The sequence below is a fragment of the Neolamprologus multifasciatus genome, chromosome 17 (assembly GCF_963576455.1).
Source record: "Neolamprologus multifasciatus chromosome 17, fNeoMul1.2, whole genome shotgun sequence".
Taxonomy (NCBI): Eukaryota; Metazoa; Chordata; class Actinopteri; order Cichliformes; family Cichlidae; genus Neolamprologus; species Neolamprologus multifasciatus.
The window spans coordinates 26,001,864-26,028,927 of NC_140455.1; the positions used below are offsets into that span (position 1 = coordinate 26,001,864).

General features: G+C 39.6%; 1 long non-coding RNA gene across 1 annotated transcript in view; it reads left to right on the plus strand.

Moving 5' to 3' along the window:
- LOC146499507 (uncharacterized) overlaps nt 1-24,726 on the plus strand; it is a 90,193-nt gene extending 65,467 nt beyond the window's left edge. The window contains exon 5 of the long non-coding RNA XR_014870134.1: nt 15,968-24,726. This is a non-coding gene — a long non-coding RNA (uncharacterized LOC146499507). The remainder of the gene's footprint in view (nt 1-15,967) is intronic.
- The last annotated feature ends 2,338 nt before the right edge of the window (nt 24,727-27,064 follow it).

Sequence of the window (27,064 nt, forward strand, 5' to 3'; positions counted from 1 at the left end):
GCCACCTCTTCCAGGTTTCATAAGATTCTGCTTCATAGTTTTTATGTAATCCTCCAGACTTATAAGTGGCAAATAAACACGGACAAAGAAAAATAAGAAGCAAAACCAAACCTAACATTGCTCATTGTGTTACAGTTTACAGTGTTCTGCTGGCCAGTCTTGGGTCGTAGCATTCATGTAGAAGTTATTTTGACACGTTCCACCCACACGTACACCAAGCACTCCCTCAGTGGCAGTGCTGATGACCAGTGTTGGGAAGGTTACTTTTAAAATGTATTCCATTACAGAATACAGAATACATGCCCCAAAATGTATTCTGTAACGTATTCTGTTACGTTACTCAATGAGAGTAACATATTCTGAATACTTTGGATTACGTAATATATTATCATGCTGTTTACAACTAGGTGAATGTACTATTGCTGTGATTTATTACTGTTACTGAAGGTCCGCGGCTCCGAACCGTAGTAAAGGGACCTCTGGCTAATACGGTGGGTTCTGTGTCGGGCTCGTAGCCGAAAACTAGCTTTACTTTGTTGTCTGGGTCAACTTTGCTAGCGAGAGACAGAGAGAGGCGTTGAAAGGCTGCTCCAACGGAACTTATTGTTTTTGGAGGAAAACACGAACACGGTGTACAGTCGAGTCTTAATAGCTTACTTACAACTGGGCTCTTCAGGCACTCTTCTTGGCTGCAGTGGTTATTATTATATTTGCATGCTTCCAGCTCCCGTTTTTGCTCGATGACAGCTTGTACTTTTCCTTTTTCTCCCTCCCTCGCTCACAGATACATAACGTGTATGATAGTCCATTCTCCCTGCAGCACGGACTACACTGCCTATGATGCTACATTCTTTAGAGCTATACCTGTAGCATTCTGCCTGTTAGCTTAGCACAACAACAACAGGCGCTCTCTCACCCAGGAAACACGCAGAGAGAGAGCGTCACCCTGTAACCATGGCAACCGTAACGCTGCCACCTGGAACAACAGAACGTAGCTGTCAAACAAAACCCAAACAGTCCTGACCCGCCACAATATGAAACAGGGAAGTACCGCCGTGTAATCCATTTATTTCAACAAAGTAACTGTATTCTAAATACCACCTTTTTAAACGGTAACTGTAACGGAATACAGTTACTCATATTTTGTATTTTAAATACGTAACGGCGGTACATGTATTCCGTTACTCCCCAACACTGCTGATGACAGCGGCCTCCTGTAGCATTGCTGTACAATCCTCAGGAATTGCTTGGGTTCACTACGTAGAGTCCAAGGCATTGACCCACCCTCTAAACCCTCAACTAGATTGAGAATCTGCTGGGACAAGCCTGATCCATAGAGGACCCACCCCGTGACCTACATGCCCTAAGGGATAGAAACCCAACTTCACAGTAGCAGACATCACAACACACCTCCAAAAGTCTTATATTGATGACAAAAAGGGTGAGAGTGTTGGGTGGCATAAGGACATGAACTCTGGTTTTAATACTGTGGCTCTTCAATTTAGGTGTACAAACACAAAAATCTGCTTTCACACATAAAAGAGACACATTAAAGCATATCATACAAACATTATACTCACAAGTGCACAGCTTTACACTCAAGATAAAATAAACATAGAGCCATACTTAAGAATTAGCAGATATAAGCAGGCAGAAATTGTTTTGATGATCTCCCTTGGATCTGCACTTACATTATTTAGAATTAGTTTAAAATTCATCGCTGTGGGCTTGCAGAAAGCTTCATGTCTGTGGTTAGTGTCTGCACCTTGCGCACTGCATGACAATTAGTGCCTTACATAACCACTAGCCAGCCACACACCCACATATGTGCGGACACACACAAGCAAAAGCAAGCACATGCACTCACACACTCACATGGAGTAATGCAGATCCCAAATCTGCACAAACAGATAAAAACATAAACATACAAACTACAAACCCACTTTACGCCTTCTTTTATCCTGTGGGGACATTTCAGTCAAATTACTTCATACTCTTCCGCCTTCAAATTGTGTATTCATCCCTTTAATCTCTTTTTTTGTGCTTATGTTTGTGTGTTCTATCTTGGTAAACGACTACCAGTGATGCAGCTTTACTGCATATGTCAATATATGCTTCTTTTAAACACCTTTGCCCTCCTGTGCTCATAGTCCTACCTCTCCGTGGTGGCTGCTGCAGGAATAGTTAAGGTGATGACAGATTCAGCTTTCTAAACACAAACAGTTTAGCCTACCTCACAAACAAATAAAAACTAAGCTGTAAATGCAGAGACTGATTTTACCATCGCCCCAGGCAAACCTTCAGCATATTAGCACAAGTGCCTGTGTGTATACTGTATGTGTGGCTCTCTGTTTACGCATGGTGCATGTAGGAATCTGTGTGTTTTCCTTGTCCCTTAAGCATCGGCTTGCATCCTATCCCTAGGATTTCAATCAGTTTCCCTTGATGAGGAGAAAGAATTTGAGCTTGATGACTTGAGACAGAGAGAAGATGGGGGGTTTTCTGAGGGCTAGAAAAGGGGGCTGGGATAAAGAAAAGAGGCAAAAATGGAGGTGAAGATAAGAAAAAGCCCGTCAGAGACAGTCAGTCAGAGAGGTGAAGAGACAGACTTAGAAAAGATGAGAGAAAAAATAAGAAATAGCATAAAAGGAATCGTCTCTGTTCCCTTGGTGATCTGAGTCATCTTTGTTGGCTGGATATGCTGCTATGTTAGGACTGAATTAGTCTCACTATGAGACTATGAGGTTTGCATTTGAAATAGCAGGAAACCAATATTAGATATGCAAAAATCCTCTGAAACTACTTCAGGAACTGTTGCATATTTTTTTTCACTACCTCAAAAGTTGCACAAGGTGTGTATGTGTGCATGTTTAAAGCCTACATACACATACAGAATATAGCACTCTATCAAGGGACTGTCTTACCTTCTAACCAGGAGATCAGCAAAAAAAAAAAGGGCTCTGTTGCTATTTTGGTTCCCCAATAAGTTTTCTGAAAATTGGATCCAGGGCTAAAGAATTGAATGTGATGAGCGCCACAGCTGAAGCAATCCACGGGCCTTGAATGAACACATTTATGGTAAAGTGACAGATCAAATCCAATTGCCTCTTCTCTGACTTTAGACGGTCCCTTATTCACGTCAAAGAGGTAGGAGTTTAATGAGGTTTTTGACTGCCGGATGAGTCTTCATGGATGAACGACTTACAAAATGTAGAGGCACAGTGGTATGAAACTCAAGTGTGGAGCTGATGATTTTGTCTGTATACATAATAAAACACACTGAGACAGAGAGAAGAGAAGTTTTGCCCTGATTTGTGTTTTAGAATGTGAACTGACTCACTCCTGTCTCAAAAAATAGAAATACTGTCATGTGAAAAACAGAGTTTTTGCAGGATTTTATGCAGTCCAGGGAAAACTGGACACACCTCATGAGTCAGTAGCTTGTAGACCACCATTAGTAGCAATACCTTGAAGTAACTGTCTTCTGTGTGACTATTTATCAGTTTCACACATTGTTATGGACTCCCTTTTCTTTACAACGTTGCCTCAGATCATTGTTGTTTGCGGACATTCATTTATGTACAGCTCTTTTAATGTCAAGCCACAGTCTTTCAATTTGGTTGAGGCGATTGATTCTTTTCATTCTCAGCCATTCTGTTGTAGATTTGTTGCTGTTCTACTCTAGAATACTTCGATGATGATCTCTGAATACCATGTCTGCTACATGCCCAGGTCCTGTGGCTGCAAAACAAGCCCAAATCATGAGCCCTCCATCACCATGCTTGTCAGTTGTTTTGAGGTATTTGTACTGATATGCTGTATTTGGTTTTTACCAAATGTGGCGCTATGGATTATGCCCATATATCTCCACATTCTCGTATGTCCAAGGCGAAGAGATAATCCATTATTGTTTAGTCTTTTTCTAATTGCACTGTCAGGAAATTTAGCACTTAACGTGCCGTGTAGAAATGCACCTCTTCAGGTTTTTGCAAGTTCTCTGAGCATTGTAGGGTCTGACCCTCATTGTAATTTACTGGGACATCCACTCAAGGGAAAATTGTGACATTGCGTTAATACACACCTGAATGCTCCAGACCAGCAAACTGCTAAGATGTCTAATTTTATAGAGGTGCTGAAAATTGCACGTGATCGATTAATCAAGTGTATTTGATTAGCAGCACATGCCTGCTACCTACTCTTTTAAGTCCTATGGAAGCAGTATAAGTGTACTTAGGTTTTTATGGCTCCGAGTTGACTGTATGTTTTATATGGTCCAAATAAGGTATATAAAATCTGGGTAAATTTTAGCTTTGAATTTATTTATTTTTTTAGCTTTGAATTTCTGCAATAGCTATCTTGGTAAACAATGTTTTAGTCTTTTCTCCACATCTTTGCGCCTCCAAAATCACACTGGCATCCAATTATCCAAAAAAAAAAGGATTATTATGGTCTGAAAAAACAGATGTAATGGAAATTTGCACAATAACTTTCGATATATGGAACAGCAAAGCATAAAAGAAATAAACTTTAGAAAAGATCTTTTGATGCCCACCTCTTCTCTCCTCTTCTCTTCTCTTCAGACCTACGTTATGCTCAGCTTAGAAGAGAAGAGACTCTTCTAAGCTAGGTCTAATAGAAAATCTGCTCAACCCCTTTTGATGTGTAATCTACATCAATGCCGGAGAAGAAATATAGTAATCTTTGTCATCTAATAGGTCCTGACATTTTAATTCTTTTACATATATTGCAGAGCTGACTGTTGTGTTTCTGGCTTGGGAAAAAAAAACTTTTGAAATGCTAATCAATCTTCCAAATGAAGCAGGCCCTTTCATATTTAGCACACACATTATCTAATCGCTATTTGATTTCACATGCAGAGACATATCTAAGTGAAATCAAATAATCCACCACTACCTCAAACATTAGCCAGTGGATTTCAAGGCAGGGGGCTGAGTAGACTACTAATGTGCTGGCAATTGAGATCTTAAGTGTCCTTTCACACTTTAATCAAATTGATATGGTGGACCCACTGCAAGGGCAATCTCGCCGTCCTTTACTTTGAAAAATCCTTAGCCTTTAGTTTCTGTCTTTGCTCTGTCTCTGTGTCAGTTCAGTTTCAGTTGGAGTCATTTCAGTTAGATTTTGAGTGCATCAATGGATAGTAGCCTTTGATTCAAATATCAAAGAGTACTCCCAATTATGAATAGTAACATAATATTGAAGTATAACAACAAACAGAAAATATAATATCAGAAAAGTGCAGAAAAATAAAAGATGAAAATGTACATTTTCATCTTTGTCACAGACATACATACCCTACCAGAAAGGGCAGGATTGTTGCTTGTGACTGTTACTTCTCAATTTTCTTGTGTTCTTTCTTTCTGATGTTACTCTCATCTGGGATTTTACCGTCTAGAGTATGATTACTGCCATTTTCTGCTCACTATTAACCATCACCGCGTCTGGTTGGAACTTGAAATCCCAAATGATCTTGGCTTTGTTGTTCTCAACCACTTTCAGAGGTGAATCCCATTGAAACTGTGCTACTTCTAAATCAAGTAAAGCACCTATCTTTCTGTGCATTACACTTGTCCTTTGGTTGTGCCTCCTAGATTGTATGCTGGACTGTCTTGAATAGCATCTTCGCACAGCCTGCACCCTGGGTCTGGTTAACACTGAGGAAACTTGGTTGTGACCTGAAATCTCCATCCAGTGTTATTTTCCACAGGATTTCAAGGAGAAGGTTCTTAATCTAACTCACATCTCTGTAGCTGTTGAGCATTAAGGGTCTGTCCTGGAGATGCTTTCTAAAGGCTTTCCCTGAATGGTAACAGGCAATACTACTACTACTGTCCCCACCAGCTCCTTGCATAGTCAGTCCTAAATAAGCTCAGTGTTTTACTGCGATTTCAAATAATTTTGTGAGTTAAATGAGTCATGTCTCATTTCATGGTGTTTTCATTTATATTATACACAGAATCCCCATTTTGGGGGTTAAATTCTCACCCTGAGGTCTTTGTCTCTGATCATCTGCTTTCTCTGTTGTTTCCAGATAATGCTACCTTTCAGGGTTCAAGATCAAAGAGGGAATTTTCATAATGGAAAGAGGAGATAGTGAGACTGGTAGAGTAAGGCAGAAACAGAGAGAGCCGTGGATTCGGTTGAATAATCTAAAGTGGAATGCTGACACGTTTCGTGAACTGTGGGTTTTAAAACTCTTTTTATACAACATCCCAACCATGACAGAGTTGAAGGCAGTTACGACTTTTATATTAATTCGTGTCTTCCAGTATTTAGCGAAAAAGCCCTAAAATAGAGTTGTATATGTCGTCACATATTGCATACTATACCATTCAGAGTATTTGTATAAGGCTATTCTTGTGTCGCTCCCATCTTATTTACAGACTTATATTAATCAAAAAAGTGTGGGAAGTTATTGTCTGTGGCTCCTAGAATTATTCCTTCTATCTGTTTCAAAGCTTCATACTGAATTTGGAAAAAGAGCATTTCAATTTGCAGCTCCTTCCTCCTGGAATCACCTGCAGAATCAAGTAATCACCTGGTCTCACTTAAAGAATTTAAGGCAATTTTAAATAATTTGAGTTTAGTTAATTCAGGCTGCAAATGTTTTGCCTGAATATTATTCCTTTGCTTCTGGCATTAGAGAAGTACTTTTACCAAGGTATGCATTCTTTATTGATATTGAAGTTTATAGATCTCGATCGTTTCTGTGTTTTATTTTTCACTCTTTGGCTGCACTTTACTGGTGTACGGATTTGTATGTGTATGTGCTATTAATTTATGTAACTTTTCGTACTGCTGTCCTTCTTGGCCAGGGCACTGTTGCAGAAGAGATTTTTATTCACAAGAATTAATAATAATAATAATAATAACAATAATAATAATTTGTCAGTTGCTGGCATATTTATTTGTTTATGATCCACGATGGTAACAATTTCTATATCATAACATGCTTAGAGCAGATGAAACATTTGGCTAAATAATCTACTGCCTTGAGCGCTTCACGGTTCATTGCAAAGTCTGATGATTTCACCATATACCAGTTTTATGGCATAAAATAAAATTAGTTTTGTGTTATTGTTTTCCATTTTGTGAGATGTAAACAATTCAAACTCTGACTGTTAGCAAATAGCACTGTTAAAGCGATCAATGGCAACTGCAGCTTTAGATATTGTTGGGTTTTTTTTTTTTTAACATAACAGATGTCTCAGGGATCCAAAAAATGGCTCTCACAGCAATAAACTAGGAGGTCATTGCTTTGGAGAGAAACTGCTGTGATGCTGGAATTGCAAATTATAGGTGATTCAATCAAAGCACAAATCACATATAAACATAGGTTAACAGGTTTTATCCTGCCTCTGTGTTGTCTATTTGAGGTCCTTGGCAGGCATTCACAGCATTCTGAAAATATTAGAATATATGTGGCTGAATGAGTGCTTTGTACTTGGAGGACTCACAAGCAGCACAAAGCTTTAACACATAACAGATTGCATAAAAATACCGGAGGAAATAGTTTCTTTTAAGAACTTACAGCCTTGTGGTCGGTCAAATATTGCATCAAATCAATCTGGACTCTCAGATTTTCGGTGTGTTAAGCATTAAGTTCAAAGAAAGGGATTTTTGTTAGTGATACCTTTTCAACTACTCATTCATGCAAATATCTGAGGATCAGAAAATCACAATCAATATTGAAAAGTCAAGTCATTTTATTTCCAAGCCAATTTAAAAACAACATGGGCTGAAAAAATGCTATATAACCAAATGGAATAAAACAGAGCAAGAAAATACAGAAAAATAGAAGACAGACGAGAAACAATGTCAAAACTCAGTCACTTTTAAACGCTAGGGAGTAAAGATCTGTCTTCAAAGATCATCTTTAAAGATGTTGAGTGTAGGAGGCAAAGGCCCGGTCTTATCTGTGCTTTAGTCTGCTTCTCGGAACAACCAGAAGCATCTGGTCAGCTGACTTAAAAGATGCATTAGGAATATGCATAGTTAAAATTCTAGAAACTTAAAAATAAAATATTAAAATCAATTCTAAAATGTACTGGAAGCTTCTGTAAAGAAGCCAAAACAGAGGAAATATTGTCTACCTGTGCCGAAGTCGCAGATGAGAAAATAGAGCCTGGCTGATTCCAAAATAAAGCATATTGCAATAATAAAGGATAAAATAAGGCATGAATTACTTTCTCAAAGTTGGCAGATGAGCGAGAACATTCTTAATCTTTGCAAGGACCCTCAGCTGGAGGAAACTGGCTTTAATAACAGAATTTTATTTTATTTTTCAAATTTGAAACTGCTATCAACCCCCAGAAAAGTCAGTGAGCTTAAGAAAAAAGGTAAACGGTTTAGGGTTTTAGATACTGTTTGAATGGTCTAAGGAGCTTGGAAAGGAAAGCGTCTGGACTTCTTTAAGTTGCTTGAACACGTTTCATCTCTCATCCGAGAAGCTTCTTCAGTTCTAAGGTCAAATGGTGGAGAGTCACAGATTTAAGCCCTATGGGAGTGTCCGCCCGAGAGGGATATGGACTCCCTAATGATCCTCTGCCTTAGGGGTAGGCAACTCCAGGCCTCGAGTGCCGGTGTCCTGGAGGTTTAAGATGTGTCCATGATCCATCACAGCTGATTTAAAGGGCTAAATGACTCCTCAGCATTTCTTGAAGTTCTCCAGAGGTCTGGTAATGAACTAATCATTTGATTCAAATGTGTTAACCCAGGGTGGGATCTAAAACCTGCAGGACACCAGCACTCGAGGCCTGGAGTTGCCTACCCCTGCTCTACCTAATCACACAAGCCAAGGTGTGAAAACGGGTGTAGGTCAACAATCAGCCAAGGTTTTGGGTGAACTCACTGTGGAACCTAGCCCCACCCTATCATGTGATTTCCTGAGGTCAAAAAGCCCAGGATGTGTGATTAAGAAGAGGATTATTAGGGGGTCCATGTCCGTCTTGGGACACTCCCATCGGATGAGAGGTGAAACATCTTTAAGCAACTTAAAGAAGTCCAGATGCTTTTCTTTCCAAGCTCCTTAGACTACGATGACCTGGATGACTGAGAACCTTCACAGACACTGTTTGAATGGAAAAAAATACACTTTCTATCTTACCATAAAAAAATGAATACAACATTTCACCCTTGGGTATGTTATATTCAAATGCTTTTTTTATTCTGCCCCTAAATCAAGTAACGGATTTGTCACTTTAATATTTGCTGGCAGCTTAATTATACAGTAAAAAACCCTAAAGGTGTTCAAGGCACTCAAGTATCACAGATAAACATATTGGACAGGGAAGGACACAGGTCAAACTGCTATGTGCAATATTTCAAATGTTATGGGATTCAGGTTGTTAAAGATTTAATTATTTAATCTCTCATAATTGTATACATATATTTTTCATGGTGATTCACTGGCCAATGAAAACTACAGCGCAGCAAGAGTAAAACATGTGGAGGGTACTGCAGTGTGCTATGTAAACAAATATGCTATATATATATATATATATATATATATATATATATGGCAAATCAGTAAGACAACACCAATATGTTAATTTATCCATAAACAGAGGTATGAATGACATATTGTAAAAAGTATCAAAACTCAAAACCTATTTCAGTCTCTTCAGTTCAGTGTTTAGTGGTAAAAGTGGTATCCATTAACTTGAAAATCTGATACCAAATTAATACCTGCAGTGCTGTGCATATTGCAGGTTTAGTTTGTCTTTCTATGCCATTTGAAGGGCTGTGAGCTGTGTTTCTTAATTGTTAATGGGCTACTGTCAGACTGTTCAGAAAGCGGAAAGTAACGAGTCTCTCAGGGCAACATGCAGTGGGATGATTAAGAAAGCAATGCCTCAAGACACACTACTGTCCTTGACCAAGGCCTGCAGCTTTCAGTACGAGGTCAAAAAGCAAAACTATACACAAACTCCAACTGAGTAAATCTTTCATTTAAATTTTTCCATCTATGCACTCGTTGTCCATTTTTTTAAGTTTCATGTTGCTTGTGCTGGGCTGGAGTGCCTCTTGCCTTCAGGACGGCCTTGTTTCTGCAAGGATTCAACAAGGTGATGCTGACATTCTGGTCCATATTGACATGATAGTTGCTCCAGATGGTCAGCTGCATTTCCGTGATGTGAATCTCCCATTCCACCACATCCCAAAGGTTCTCTGTTGTGGAGGCCATAAAGGAATTGACACAGTGGACATAATTTCTCAGGAAGGGTGTAAAGTTTTGGTTTAAAGTGTGCAAAGAGAAATATCCCACTATCCTTACACAATCTCCATCAGTCTGAACCACTGATACAAAACAGGATGGATCTTTAGTGTTCTTAACAGCAAATTATGACTCTATCGATTGAGCGTCACAGCAGAAATTGGGACTCATCAGTACAGACAACATTTTTCCAATCTCCTATTGTCCACTTCTGGTGAGTCTGCGGAAGGTGATGCAAACCTGAATGAATTGTGTGTCTCTGGCTAGAATCAAACCAGCAATCTTTTGCACACAAGTGAATGTGTAAACCACTACACCAAGGGCGTAGATTTGGTTTTGGCATTGGTGGGGACGTATGATTCAACCCTGCCCTGTTTCTTTTTTTTTGTCCTTTTTGCTTTTGCTTCGTAATAAAAAGAGGAGAAATATACTTGCCTACATATGCTATTCTACATGCTTTTAAACCATTTAAAATCACAATTCATAGTTTTATATGTGAATTATATAATGTTAAATTACTATTAAACAAATGACTGACTAAGTATTTTTTGGATTTAGTTTACTTCAGCCATAATCCATATAAATCAGGTATCATACAAAACTAAAAATAGCTTCAAATACAGTCATGACAATAAAAGAATATGACTTTAAGGACTTAACAACATTACTTCAGTTACAGTACACCAACATCTGTTATAGTTTGGCACTAAGGGAACACTGAATGACCTGGTGGTTTTTGTCCATAAAACTACTCATCTAAGATTACCACAAAGTAAAAGATCTCTCAGCAAAATTATGCAACAGTTTAGGCACACTATTGCCCCGATCAAGTCAGTGAGCTGGGATTTTTTATTCTAAACATGAACTACTGTTACAGCAACAGACATGGACTACTGGTGTCCCACACAACAACTCAATGTAATTTTAAAAATAAATAATTTTAAAAAGTTGGCTTGCACTACACGTATGTCCAGTTTCAGTGAGACCATGTGAACTGTAGCCTTAATATGCAATTAGACCCAGTGTGATGTTCTACTGCTGTAGCCTGTCTGCTTCGAGGTTTGATGTGCTGGGTGTTCAGAGATGTTCTTCTGCATGCCTTGGTTGTAATAAATGGTTATTTGAGTTACTGCTGCTGTTCTATCAGCTGGAATGATAGAACAGAGGTCTCTTCTGACCCCTGACATAAATAAAGCATTACTGCCACGTACACTTCTGAAGTACTCAGACCAGCTCATCTGAAACCAATAAGCATGTCACATTCAAAGTCACTTAAATCCCCTTTCCTCTCTATTTTGATGCTTTTGTGTTTTGACCATATCTACATGCCCAAATGCACAGAGTTGCTGCCATGTGACTGGCTGATTAGATATTTGCATAAATGAGTAGTGGAAGAAGTATCCCTAACAAAGTTAGGCTGAGTGTGTTCCTCAGATTCACCTTCAGATTCTTTTTTTCTTTCTAAAACTTAGAACTTAATGCATTAATACATCATTATCCATCCATTCTGATGCTTGTCTCTCAAATTTATCTAATCCCTCTGTACTTTAATGGATCTTCATCTTAAAATGGAATTCTGTATTACTGTTTTTCATTAATCATGGATGAGATTAAACCCAGCTGTGGAACTACGGCTAATAAATCTGCAAATAAACACTGGCTTCCCGTAGATCATGCTCAGCACTTTCCATATGGTAAGCTAAAGCTGTTACAAGATGTACTACTATGCAGTATTAATGAAACTTTAGGAGCTCCCTTGCATCAATTTCTCGGAGCTAGCTAGCGCTACTCATTAGGATAGCTAGCAATTACAGGAAATACTTGGCTTTTATAGTTTGTTTGTTTGTTTATTTTTATTTGTTTTTTGCAGTCTGCATACTTCCACGCACAAACCCTTTGATCTGTTTTGTTGCCAACCAAACACTCCAGTATGAATACTTGTAAGGAGCAAGCTACCAACAACCTCCCACACAAAAACAAATCATTGTACGTGGACGTATATTCTGGTGATTAGACTTCCCAGCAGGCTGCCCCAGCACTGTGTGAATCATCATTTTTGAGCCACAATAGCCAGTTTTGATGGAGAAGAAACCAGGTTGAATTAACCCAGAATCCTTCTTTTAAACGTCACTCTGGCTGAACTCTGTGGCTGCTGATGAACAGATGCTGAGTTGTGTTTAACTCAGCATTCATTTGTTTATTGTTCACTGGCACCAAGGCAAAAGGAAATGGCAAAGTGTTACCTGTTAGTCTCACACTGAAGTGACAGATGTCAGCTGCCCTCTGAGAGTCCTACTGGCACAGAGTGTTTAAGAATGGGAGGGAAAATACTGCTGATGCTATTGTGAATGAAGGCTGATAAAATAAAATAAAATAAAAACCCAACATCTAGATGCTTCATTCAAATGAGCATGAGCAGGGGAAATTACTTATTTTGCACTCTGTAGTATTCTGACATCAAGACAGGTTTATGTGGAAGGAAAAAAGATTGCAATAAGTGGGCTGTAACTGGCTTTCTACATTTCAAACGATCCCCCAATTCCCTTCTTCCCCTATTCTCATCCTCGCTCACTTATCTCTTTTTTTCCTTCTCAGCCTCCATTCTCATATATTTTTCCCTTTCTTTCGCTTTACTCTCTTATGATCATCCTTTTGGTTTTTATTGGCTATTCCCTCAACCGCAGTAGCTTAATGAGCTTCTCCCTCACTTTCATTTGTCAGCGTGTGTGCATCCCTTCTTCCTGCTTTCAATTCCCATCTCTCTACCCTATCTCTACAGGCTTTGATTTTAAAGCACTAATAACTAGGCCTGCTGGTACAGCAACCAACCCCAATAATATTTGCCCCAACAAATCTCAGCTCTTCCTTTACTGTTAGGGTGATACAAATAAATCATCAACAATATTTTCTGCTGTTTGTTTGTTCCTCTTTGGCGGTATTCTTCATGCACTTAGATGTTTGAAGTAGAGAACTTTTGATCATATGTGTAAGTCCCCACGTGTCACCCTAGTTGCTCTTTGTGATGCTACTGGAGCAGTTTACGACTTCAGTGGGAAAAGATGTCGAGGAGGTGATACCAGTGGGGGGAAAAGCGGAAGGAGGGGAGGTCAACAGTAGTGGAGACAATCCCAGGCTTGCTATCAGTGAGGTAGAGTTATAGCCTGTGTAGATGGTCCTGACACTTACAGCCAGAGCCCTGCAGCAGGTGTTTGTGAATGTCGTCATCATGGTGCAAACATGGCTCTGCTTTTGTGTGTGTGTGCTTGACAAAAGTGATTTTTCCTTTATCAGAACTAATATTATATTTTTATGTGTATTTCTACATAATTGTACACACTGAAGTTTTGTCTTCACCAAGATCGTTGCAAAGTACAGAGGCAAAGGAAAACCTTTACTTTGAACATTATAGCAGTACAAACAGTGTTAGGATGGTTACTTTTAAAATGTATTCCACTACAGATTACAGAATACATGCCCCAAAATGTATTTTGTAATTTATTCCGTTACGTTACTCAATGAAAGTAACATATTCTAAATACTTTGGATTACTTAATATATTATCAAGCTTTTTTACAACTACATGAATGTACTATAGTTGTGTGATTTATTACTGAAGAATACTCGCCATACCAATACCAACTGGATTTTTAATTCTTTTTTTTAATTTTTTATTCTTAATATAAAATGAGTAACAGTAGGTCGGGCATTAGGCGAGGCTGCACTTTTTGCAGCAATCTCGTATAGAAAACTATTCCGTGCGTATATAAAACAGGTCCGCGGCTCTGAACGGTAGTAAAGGGACCTCTGGCTAATACATCGGCTTCCGTTTTGGGCTCGTAGCCGAAAAATAGCTTTACTTTGTTGTCTGGGTCAACTTTGCTAGCCAGAGACAGAGAGAGGCGTTGAAAGGCTGCTCCAACGGAACTTATTGTTTCGGAGGAAAACACTTACTTACTTACAACTGGGCTACACTGCCCATGAGGCTGCATTCTTTAGGGCTATGCCGGTAACACTCTGCCTATTGTACAGAGCCCCGCAGGGGACATGGGAGGAAAAAGAAATTGAGACGGACAAAACAAACTCGGGATCTCGCAAAACAAACTCGGGATCTCGCAAAAGTTTTGTGAGATCTCGCAAAACAAACTCGGGAACAATCTCGAAATACATCTCCGAAAACGTCGGAGCACTTTTGCAAATATGTGATGTCTTGTAAACCGAGCAGATATCTGACGTTTACACAACTACATTCACGCCTCAAAATATCTTAAAAGTGTATTTTGTGACCCAGAAAGAGTAATATTACAACTAAGTAGCTGCCGCCATTGTTGGAATTCAACTTTTGCGAGATTGTTCCCGAGTTTGTTTTGCGAGATCTCACAAAACTTTTGCGAGATCTCGCAAAAGTCCGTCTTATTTTTTTTTCTCCCATGTCCCCTGCGGGGCTCTGTACTATTGCCTTAATATTAAATAATTTTGCGTGTTAATGCGTGTTTTGTTTGGGTTTCCACCGGTGTGGAATTACCATAAACAGAGAGGGCATAGCCTAACATATGAAACAGGAAAAGACCGCTGTGTAATCCATTTATTTCAACAAAGCAACTGTATTCTGAATACCACCTTTTTAAACGGTAACTGTAATGGAATACAGTTACTCATATTTTGTATTTTAAATACATAACGCCGGTCCATGTATTCCATTACTCCCCAACACTGAGTACAAAGCGCTACATTTATCGGATTCCACGTCTTTACTTATGCTGGAAAAAGGTGAGTATAGAGTTTTATTGCATCAGTCTTATTTTTATCTAGTTCCACTGTTCACCTTATTTTCACGCTTCATTTTTGACAGCCAATGAAGTGCAAAGCGCCAACATTGACCAGGCTGAAATGTAAAATGCCAGTAACCTCCGCTTCTCTAGACATTCTGCTTTGCTCTCACTGGCGTCATGCAGTTAGTGCTTCCATTTCAAGTCGAAACCTACAACCTCCTTTGAGGCGTCGTCACTTATCAAGAGGTATATGAGAGGAAGCAGTGCCAGATCTGATTAGAGCACCTTTTAACTGTTCACCTTTAGGATTTGATAAGCTCGCTTTTATGTTTATCCAGTTCCCAACCTATAGATAAAAGATCTATTATTTACTTGACACAATTTTTTAAAAAGGGAGCCCATTTGGGTTTAACAGACTCTTAAGGGGATCAGATGGATGGGGTGGAGTGTCATTGATGGTAATCAGAGCTCTCCAGCGGCTTCCTGTGGCTTGAAAAGGAGGTGTGAGATTTGAAGACAGGGTTTAATCACCTGCCTCTCTGACTCTGAGAGGCTTTGGCTTTTAGCTTCTCATCGAACCCTGCAGTTAAATGATCTAGATTGTTCTTTTTTGTCCCTCCTTCACAATCACTTACCTCTTTACCAATTTAAGCTGATTGTGTTATGGCCTTTTAAACAAATGTCTGTGAAGGAAGCCAAAGGTCAGCAAGTTTGTATGGGAGTTTGGTATAGTAATGGCACATAATGTTCACATTGTGACCGTGGTTGTATCAGCAGTACTATTGAGCACAGACACGGCTACGAGCACATAGACACACCAAACAGTGTGGAGACAATGACACAATCAGATGAAGATGGAGACAAACAGTGTTTTATGGGGACCGTGGGGCTAAAAGTGTCTGACAGGAAAATCAAAGACTTCAGCTCTTCTGAGTTCATGCTGCTTGTCTGTCTGACTCAGGATTCCCTTGGGAGAAGCTTGCTTCTGAGTGTCAGAGGAAAAAGTCACTCTCTTTCAACACGTGAGTGGGCGGTAAGTACGACTGTGTTCCTGTATATGTGATATAGTGCGTGTAGCTGTTCTAGTGGCACTGCGGTGTGATTTTTGACAGTAATGATGTGGGGCTTTCACAAATTGACAGATGGGGAAGGAGAGAATGAGGACAAGAATGGGAGATGAGGCGAGTCTAGGAAAATGAAACCAGGAGAGCTAAGAGAAGAATTTTTGTGACACAGTGAGGCAGCGTTGGACTACAACCTTAGACTCCAGATAACGAGACTTATTTTGTCTCGCTTTTCCCCCTTGTCAGCCTGTCATCATCTCCTTTTTTTGTATCTCACTTCCATATCTTAATCCAGGGTCACAGGCTGATGTTGTTTAACACAGCGGTCCCCAACCTTTTTTGCGCCACGGACCGGTTTATGCCCGACAATATTTTCACGGACCGGCCTTTAAGGTGTCGCGGATAAATACAACAAAATAAAACTAGTACTGGTACCGAAAAAAAGATTTATTCATAACACACGTGAAAAGACCAAGGAAAACAGAGTTAACGATAAAAACGATAACAAAATAACGCTGAAAACCGATAAAAACCCTGAAAACTATACATTTCACACCTGAGCCTCAACTCTCGCGGCCCGGTACCAAACGACTCACGGACCGGTACCGGTCCGAGGCCCGGGGGTTGGGGACCGCTGGTTTAACACATAGCTCAGCAGATTACTGAAACAATCTTTCAAAAGTGGATACAAGTGCCAAAATTGTGCATTTCATGTATTAGATGTACACTTTACCATTCGCTAAGCTCTCTAATTTGTACATCCTGTCATCATTTTTCTTAATCATTATTATTATGTATTATTTATTTCTAACAACAGAGTGACAGATAACAATTTACCATCACACCAGCAGCCAAAGGTGCTGTTTTCAGGTTTCAGCTATAGGTTAAATCTGGTTAACCACGGAGGAATGTATGGGGAGGTGTGACTGAAAAATAATACTGAAACAAATATTATTTTTTTATACTATTACAGCCCATAATAATTTCAGAGTGATTTCAGACTTCTACAGTCAGGTCAACTTGTATAATTTTGCTGCCAAATCATTCAAAAAGGCAGGTCTAGTTATTTAATCTGAAAATCCTATATATTGTCTCGTTCTTCTCAACAGCCATCTTGAGTTTTCAAGTGCCTAATGGGCTTAATAAAAAAAAGTAATCATAAACGAGTTTATGATTTTGTTACTTCACCTGTGAACAATTTCCCTACAGTTTTAAGTTAAATGCTGCACTAAAAGCAGGTCAGACAGCTTGACTCTCATTGGGGAAATGGCATTAGTTACCTTACAGCCTACTTGCAGACAATTATTAACCCACAAGTGTGTCCTTGGGCAAGACACTTCACCCGTTGCCTACTGGTGGTGGTCAGAGGGCCTGGTGGCGCCAGTGTCCGGCAGCCTCGCCTCTGTCAGTTCGCCCCAGGGCGGCTGTGGCTACAATGTAGCTTGCCATCACCAGTGTGTGAATGTGTGTGTGAATGGGTGAATGACTGAATGTAGTGTAAAGTGCTTTGGGGTCCTTAGGGACTAAGTAAAGCGCTATACAAATACAGGCCATATACCATTCACAATTACAAATTAATTTTTAAATCCACAGCCATCTTTTCATACGTTCAACACATTTTGAAATGCACAGATTAGAAAGACATTTTGTCGTCCTTCCTTCATCGTGACTGTCTGCAAGGTGCACCACCATCACAGCCATTGTAGTCCAGGTGGTATGGTTTAATGGGGAATTTTGCACAATGGCACCATTGACTGAGATTAATAGGAGAGCCAGGGAAGACCATAGAGTGACATTACCATAACAATGGCTGCTATCTGTCAGCAATGCAGCCCAATCACATGTTTGTATGAAATAATTCATTACAGGCAACAAAAGAAAAGGCTGCTCTCATCCCCGAGTGTGTCCCTGGTGATCTAAATGGGTCCCCGTTTTGGTAAGTAAGAAATATGTTTCATACAACGACTATTGTATACAGTTGCCTCTTCTCACACTCAGATTACAGGACCGCATCGGTTTTAACAACCATAGGTGTAAAGGATTAGCTTGTTGCAACAGATCATCTGGCTTGTCTATGTACCTTAAATTTTCCCATATAATCTTTTATGATCATAGATTAGGTTTACCATGAGTAAGTGTCATATTTTTCGTTGCATCATCCAGATGCAGTATCCCGAAGTGAATCAGGGTTTTCAAGGTACACCAGTATTTTCTGAAGGGTTAGGAGGTATGATTTTCCATCAGTCGACTGGTTTTTGTAGCAATGGTTAATACAGTATTAAACAAGATTAGAATAATTTGATTAATAAAAAAAGGTAGGGCAATAAAATCTTGTGCCATTATAAAAATACAAATAGAATTGTGGGATTCTTCTAAAATGCAGAAGTTATTCTGCATACTGAAAGTAATAACATGAATACTGAATACTTGAATTTTCCCAGGCTCATATGATGAGGAGAAAAATCAAACTTCCAACAAATTAAATTTTTATTACTTTTCTAAGTGGGCGGGCAGAACTGTGTGACTTTTTTTTTTTTTTTTTTTTTGGATTACATTTTGTATAAATTCCTTGCCAGTGCTTTAAGTGGATGCCAGTTTGTTTACACTGAAGAAATGGCTTACAGGCCGGAAGCCGTGTGTGTTTACTGGGTTCGGGGGCTGTCTTTTGGAGAAGGTTTCTGTCTGTGAGGTGCATGGGCTTTGGAGAGCGCTTAATGAGTGCTGATCGTGTTAGGCATGGCATCAGGAGAAAAATACACTTCCGTTGCTATATCCTCACACACAGACCCAAAACTGATACAAAAATATTCAAGCAGGATACACTGCGCATGTATGCAAAGATTGACAGTGCACATGCTCATGTAGCTCTAGTAGCTGTTCTACAAAGTAAAGCAAAACTCTTCATCCTTGTGTCCTCAAAATAATGATTTTTTTTAGCCTCTTTTCATGAGTGTGTATCTTAAAGGAGAATACTGAAGCTTTTATATCCCTACAAATTCCTCATATCACCTTTTCCCCTTTCTCCTCATATCTCTTACCAACCTTCTTCAAACAGACGGTCGATCTCTATCTGCGTTCATTTTGCTTCATCTCCCTCCTCATGCTCATCTTTCTTGTGCTTCTGCTTTTTTTTCTTCTTCCAACCTCTTTCCCTTCTTGCTGTCTCTGTCTCCGTTTCTCATTATCTGACTACTTTCGTTATCTCTATGCATCTTCAATTGTTTCATCAATTTCACAAATATGCGATGGGAGGGAGGGAAAGGCTCGAGCTGTTACAGAAGGTCCAGAATGACTCTGTTTCCTTAAACAGCGTTGCCGAAAGTAATTAAAATGTTGCTGGAACAAGAGAAGTCCTTGAACCTCCGCCCTTCTCAATCTTTTGCTCTCCCTGTTGCCATGGTGCTTCAGGCAGCAGCGTGCAGTAAGGCTTCCACTACACAGTGAGAGATGTCGCTTATGCGCTTCCTCGGTTTTGTCTCTCATTCCTCTCTGTACTGGTCTTAAAAAAAGTGTGCTGTAACTTTCTCTCAGTAGCTCCCACCTCCTTGACCTCAGTGACAGCAGAACTGTTGCTTATTTAAGACCTCATTCTGAACACCAACATTGTCTTAACCTTATCATGGCTAAAAGGTTAACACACTCTCTGTCTCTCTCTTTCTGTCTCGCTGTCTCTCTTCGGGGTGAAATAACAAATGCATACGTGAAAGTGGTCTGAATGGGGGTTTTACGTTAATATTAAAAAGCCCTATATAACCACACTGACCTATTCTCACCTGTTGCATAGTGACTACATATTCTGTTCTCTTTAGGTTGCCATGTCTGTGTTTTTTGTAATCATTCTTATTTAATTACCAGCTTCTGGTCAGTGAGCCTCCTCTTTGGCTCTTACTCTGATGTTTTACTCTCACCTTTTAGGGCCGGATAACATTTTTGAGCTAGTCTGGCTTTAAGTTTCATCTTCACAGTGCTCCAGATAAGTTTATCTACTTCATCTTATTTACTGGATTTCTTTAATGCTGATACAACTTTTCAGCTATAGTGATAAATATTGCAGAAGTCCTTGTTCAGGAGCACACAAAAGAGCAGAACTTCATCTCTCTCTACTTAGAAAGGAGAATCCAGGAGAAGCACTGAACAGCAGTTATATACACAATAAATAGTTACAACTTCTTCTTCTTAACTTTGTGGGTAAAGAATTTCGTTTTTTGCCTCTACTTTGATTTAATCATATATTTTGTATGGAGGGTTTGTATTCATTAATTTTATAAAAGCCGTCTTTAGTCATTAAAAGAAATGTGCATGTTGTAAGTTTTCATTTGTATAGTCTGATGGGTAAAACCATATCGCTGATTGTCTGTAAAGACCAACAAATATTTGTCTCAGTGACCTCGACCTCCAGGTTAAGGTTAGAGGTCAAGTTTTCTGAAAATCTTGTAAACACAATAACTTGAGAATGAGGCAATGCAGGATTCATAACATAAGTCCAGCTACTAAAAATCTCAGACAAGTTCAAACCCCATTGATCTTGACCTCGAGGTCAAAAGTCAACTTTTCTGAAACTCACATATGATTTACAAATTTATTCCATTGGTGCATCTATTTGGAAGCTATGAGGTAGCACAGCTTCCAAATAGATAATCATTTGAACTAAACTAAACTAATTTAGTTTAGTTCTGATTTATATGTATTGATTGAGTATTTTTTTTTTTTTATATATGTCTGCACACATTTCCAAATTGCATCCTGCAGGTGTCTCTAAGTGATGGCATTTGATTTAAGTGAGGCATATTTTCCCTTTTATGTGACACAGAAGTCTAACTACTGCAGCTGTGTGGCACATTGGTGACATTTCTCAGGTTGCTTTTCATACGAAAGATCATTTGGCTTGCAACAGAACGGGCTTTTTTTTTAGGTTTATTAACATTATTGTATCATTATTCATGAACTGCTCAACTAACCCCAGACACATTACATCTGAGAAGTATATGCCATTTTATCACTCATATGTGATACATCATCCAGACGACAGCTTCAAAGTGAATGCAGTTCCACCTCATTAAAACATTTCCTCATGGCTAAGAGTATAAGAGTAATGGATTTATAGAGTAAAAGAGTAACTTTATGAGAGTAAAGCGTTTATGTATTAAGAGCATGTCAACATTAATCACCATTAAATCTACCTAAGTTTAAAAAATATATGGTGTGTGTGATTTTTTTACATTCTTTTTTAAACCAATATTTAATGCCGGTCAATAGGCGAGTGAACTCTCTCTGTGCTCAGAAAATCATGCTACCTTTTATTGACATACATTGATCCAGGTCAGCTTGTGCTTATTTAAAGCTATTTGGTTTTGTGGTTTTGCACTTTTTTACTACAGTAGTAAAATTAGCCCCAAGCTTCGTATTTTTATTTAAAGGTTTAAGAACAGAGCCCCAGTAAGCTGCCAGAATTGCTTCAGATCCCTTTGGTACAGATTCTGCAAGTCTAACAAATTATTCCTGGTGATTTGATGGTGATGCTGTCTAGCATCTTAGTCCAAAATCTTCTAAAGGTGTTAAACTGGATTGAGATCTGGCGAGAGGAAATGCAAGAACATATGTTATTTTTATCCTCATCAGACAATTTATGGAAGACTTAGAGCAGAAGCATTCCAACTCGTCTTGTTTTCTCCCACTTATTAAGTTAACTTTTTAAATATAATTTTCACTTGTCTCTTCAATATACCTAACAACAGGGCAATCCCATTTAGAGGGAAAAAAACTGTAGTTATGATTTAATTTCCTGCTACACGGAAGAATACAATGCAGATAATGCGCTACAGTTGTAGGTACATTTTAGCACTTCATCCCCATTTTCTCACATCATTGTCTTCTGTTCTGCTCCCTGTTAAATCACTGAGCACTGCTATACCTACATGGACTGATGACTTTGCAAAGGTAGCACCACTAATGAGCTGACATCAGCAATCTATCAGCATATAGCCACATAAGGGATTCAGCCCTAATACCCATAAGATAAAATACGCAGCCATTTACCCTGTGACCTAGTTTGACCTAAGAACAACTCTTCAAACACCCGCAAAGCACATGACTCATTCTGCCCTCCGGAGCAGCATCTGATTAACACCAATACAGCACCTGTGACGTGTGTGAATACTGGCAATGAGTAAAGCCCGTAACTCTCATTGCCCTGGGCATGCTTTCTACTTTCTAGAGTTAGATTTATAAGCGCTCGCCAAGTCAGGTTCTGTGGTATTTAATGGCAGAGTTTGGCCCTGTAATCATGGACTGGGTGCAGCTGAGCAGCCTGCCAAAGGCCCACGTACAACGCCCGGAGCTTGCAATCTACACATGGAGCACCACTTGGCAATATTCAGTTGAAAGGAGTAAACATTTTCTCCTGCTAGTCCCCTTTTAACTATCTGATGGAGATCCAGTACTTCAGGACAGATTGTTAACTTGCAAACTGAAATCGTAACATGTTTTGAGTAGGATGCTTGTATCTCTGCAGTGGTCGGCAAGTATTTGGTTAATCTTTCACCTGCATATCGATTTGGTAGTGCCACTTTAATCAGTCCCTTAAGAGGTATTGTGTCTATCATTTTAACGTCAATAACATCAATACCACATTAATTAGGAGAAATTGCTGCCTGTGAACATATATCAGTAGAAATATCAGTAAAAACAAACTGGTAAACTTTGCAGTGCACTGTACTTACAATCTGACAAGACAACAGTGCAATTGCAGTCTGTTTCTAAGAGCACTTCTTAGCTTCTACCTTCCAAACAACTGCACACACACAATATACCAGAAGCTACATCGCCTTTGCTGCACATTTGCAACCTTTAGACAGCAAAGTAAACGGGCGCCCATCTCATCACAAGTTTCTTTATACTTTCTTGCTGCTGCTGTCAGATGTTTTGTGAGTATGTGTCAGCCATTTTGACCACAGGGTCAGAGGTTGATGCTGGTACAAAGACACAGCTGTCTCGTTTTGGACTGCGTGGCCCGATCTGTGTCCTCATGTTTTATTCACCGTGCCGGTGCTTCACCTCTTACTTTCTTCTATTCAAATGGCAGTCATCCCGGCCACGTTATCTGCAGTCCAATATAGCTGTATGTCGGGTTTCAACACATGTAATCTATTCTTGTCAGAGAAGAATACTTAAAATTTGCACAGTTAAAAGGGCAAAGTGTCTGAAGGATGATTTGCTAAAGGTGGTTAAAATGTACATTAATGCAGGCGTCATATTGGATTCTATAGATATTGTCTCCAATATCTGCTAAACTCAGTAGAATATTCTCTTCAGGTTCATTGAATTCTCACCAAGGGGAAGAAAGCAAGGTATGCTAAGCTAGGAGAAGAATGCGAGGTGCAAATCCATTAAGGTGGTATGCAGACATATTGTAAGCTGGTCCTTCTGCAGAGCGTTCTAAATGTGGCCCCATGAAAAATAGTTTTCACTCTTGACTTCCACACTGGTCTCATTTGTCCAAAGTTCATCATTCTAGAATTCCTGTGTTTGTTCAGATACAGCTTTGCAAACATAAGCTGTGCTGCTTTTTTCTGGCAACTCTTCCAAACACGGCATACTTGATCAAGGTTTTTCTAATTGTATTCAGAAACTTTAACATGTTAGCATGCTAAATAAGACCTGTAGAGTCTGAAATGTAGTTCTTTAACACAATGCTCTGGTGGGGAAAGTGTTCATTCTTATAGAAGTAGAATGTTGGAAAATATGCTTCATATTTTACAGGACTGCAAAGACTCCTGTGAAAACCTTCTTTTTCACAACTGTATGTCAAAACCATGAACAGATTCAGGGGAACAGTGCCTCAAGGGCCAAGACCCATTACACTCAAATGCAGATCTGGTCCTCCCTAATGTTGACTGTGCTTATAGCCTTGTCTTTTGCAATAAAATTTCAGACCAGTCGTCAAAATCCCTGACAGAATAGTTTTTTTTTTTATGACCGGATGGAGTTTGCATCCTGACAGAAAGATTTTATGGCAGCTCTGGTATCTATATGTGCTGCCCAGATTGGAGTCCTAGTGCACAATGATTCTCCCTCTTGTCCCCCTGGCTTTCCACCAGCCAAACCAACACAGTCATAAACCGCAGCCTCCCAATTTACTTTCCCTTTATGAACCATTACCATGTCACCATATCAGTAAAGAAAAAGTTTTAGTGGCTTCAGTTGTTTTATTTCGTGTGTGCTCCCCGAGTATCCGGCACAAATCAAATATCTGCCTTTCTGCATGCCTACCCACTAAGGCAGCCTCCGATCTCCTCATTCTACCCTTTTCTTCGATGTATGAAGAGAAGCGTCCGTGCACTCATATTTTACTGAAAACACAGTGATTTCTTAAGGAAAGCAAATGTACTGTACAATTGTATTTACATGACAGTCACAAAAAGGCCCCAAGACACAATGTAAGAAAAAGAAAGTCTCACACATAAACTTCACTTGGCATTAAGAAGTCACACAGGGGTGTGTTTGCCTCAATATGTGTGGTCTGCTTTTTTTGTAGCTTACGTACTGAAGAGGGTTTTTTTCTTACTTTCTTTTGGGCATTGCCTTTCAATCATGTCTCCTTTCTTTTGTGTGAGGTTTTTAAGAAATGTTTTTTGATGCACAGTGCGACTGTGGTGGTGGTTGGGGGGGGGGGGGCATTATTATATAATCTGAACGGCTTAACGTCACTGACTAGAACCTTTCTGTGTGAAGATGTAGCAGAGGTTATTATTAAAGTATTAAAGTACAGTGCAAACACCTCACCTTTTGTTTCTAATCTGCAATATTTAACTTGCATGGCTGTTAATATCTACCAAAGAACATGCAGCACCTGGCTTAGATTTTATTCCCATATAACATTTCTCTGTATTTCCAAGCTTTTGCCTTTCTTTGTTTTTTAGCCCATCTTTTCTTTTGAGCATAGCCACCTCTGCCATGGTCCAGGTCCACGCCTGCAATGACTCGTACATCGATTTAATTATAATAAACAGGTAGGGGAGCTTGCCAGTGACAAATCTTAGTCAGCTTGATTAATGATGTTTGTGTAGCAAGACTCTCAAATTAGCCCGAGATATAGAAGAGTGGTTCCCTCTCTTTCTCTGTGTATGTGTGCGTACATACGTGTCTGGTTTACTACGAGGAGTGCGTTTCAAAAATCTGTGCCCTCTGGTTGAGTATAAGGGCAGGTTCCCTCCCCAGTCACTGTACAATTTGTGTGCATCACTGATCTCTGAAAAACAACTCATGAATCATCATTAGTTATTATAATTATGTGCATTCTCCACCAAAAAACATTTGAAGCTTTCCATTTTTTTTGTCGTTGCATAAATTCCAGCAGCTGTGTTGATTTAATCCTTTTTACTTTGCTCTCACGTAGCAGTCTCACCTCTGATACTACTGCAGTCTTGGAACATTAATGTTTTAGGAAATGTCTAGATATGTATTCAAGTCAAAATCTATTCACTTTATTACTCATCTGCCTCTTTAAATGCAGCACATAAATGTTTTTATTTCAGTAATTCGTGTATAGATTCAATACTGAGCAATAATCACTTTCATTTTTTGGATAATGAATTATAAGGTGTCATACTTCAAGCAGGTCAAGCATTTATAGCAGGAACATCAATGAGTACTCAGTTACACTCCTTCATTGCAAATGGCTCCACATGTGCTCATGCCCAGCAGTCTGCATACGTCTGTGCTGTTTCTGTGCACTTTTAGTAACACTCGAATTATCCTCCCAGGGCGGTTAATGGAGGAAGAATGTCAAAAAGAGGACAACGCATCCCGTCTCTCCCCCCCCCCCCCCCCCCCCCCCCCCCCTCGTGTCCCACACACAAGATAAGGAGATACTGTATGCCAGGCTAATGTAAGCCCTCAAGACATACTCACCATTTCCCCCTAATGTTCCACCTATTAGTTATTAATGGAGTAGCTACAGACACTGAAAGTGACCTAGTGAACCTTGGGACTTGCTGCTGTGCCTGCCATGTTTTCACTTTTGTAAAGCAGGAACAGCAGATATTATCCCCGATCCTGACTTCCTAACTTTAAAAGACATTGTTGGTAATAGGTTTGCATCTGTCTTTCTTTATCACACGATGCATACTTTATTCTGTACACCATCTTTCACTTTAAAAATTGTCCTTGCTGAGTAGAAAGGATTACAGCTACAGTGGGGCAAAAAAGTATTTAGTCAGCCACCGATTGTGCAAGTTCCCCCACTTAAAATGATGACAGAGGTCAGTAATTTGCACCAGAGGTACACTTCAACTGTGAGAGACAGAATGTGAAAAAAAAATCCATGAATTCACATGGTAGGATTTGTAAAGAATTTATTCGTAAATCAGGGTGGAAAATAAGTATTTGGTCAATAACAAAAATACAACTCAATACTTTGTAACATAACCTTTGTTGGCAATAACAGAGGTCAAACGTTTACTATAGGTCTTTACCAGGTTTGCACACACAGTAGCTGGTAGTTTGGCCCATTCCTCCATGCAGATCTTCTCAAGAGCAGTGATGTTTTGGGGCTGTCGCCGAGCAACACGGACTTTCAACTCCCGCCACAGATTTTCTATGGGGTTGAGGTCTGGAGACTGGCTAGGCCACTCCAGGACTTTCAAATGCTTCTTACGGAGCCACTCCTTTGTTGCCCGGGCGGTGTGTTTTGGATCATTGTCATGTTGGAAGACCCAGCCTCGTTTCATCTTCAAAGTTCTCACTGATGGAAGGAGGTTTTGGCTCAAAATCTCACGATACTTGGCCCCATTCATTCTGTCCTTAACACGGATCAGTCGTCCTGTCCCCTTGGCAGAAAAACAGCCCCATAGCATGATGTTTCCACCCCCATGCTTCACAGTAGGTATGGTGTTCTTGGGATGCAACTCAGTATTCTTCTTCCTCCAAACACGACGAGTTGAGTTTATACCAAAAAGTTCTACTTTGGTTTCATCTGACCACATGACATTCTCCCA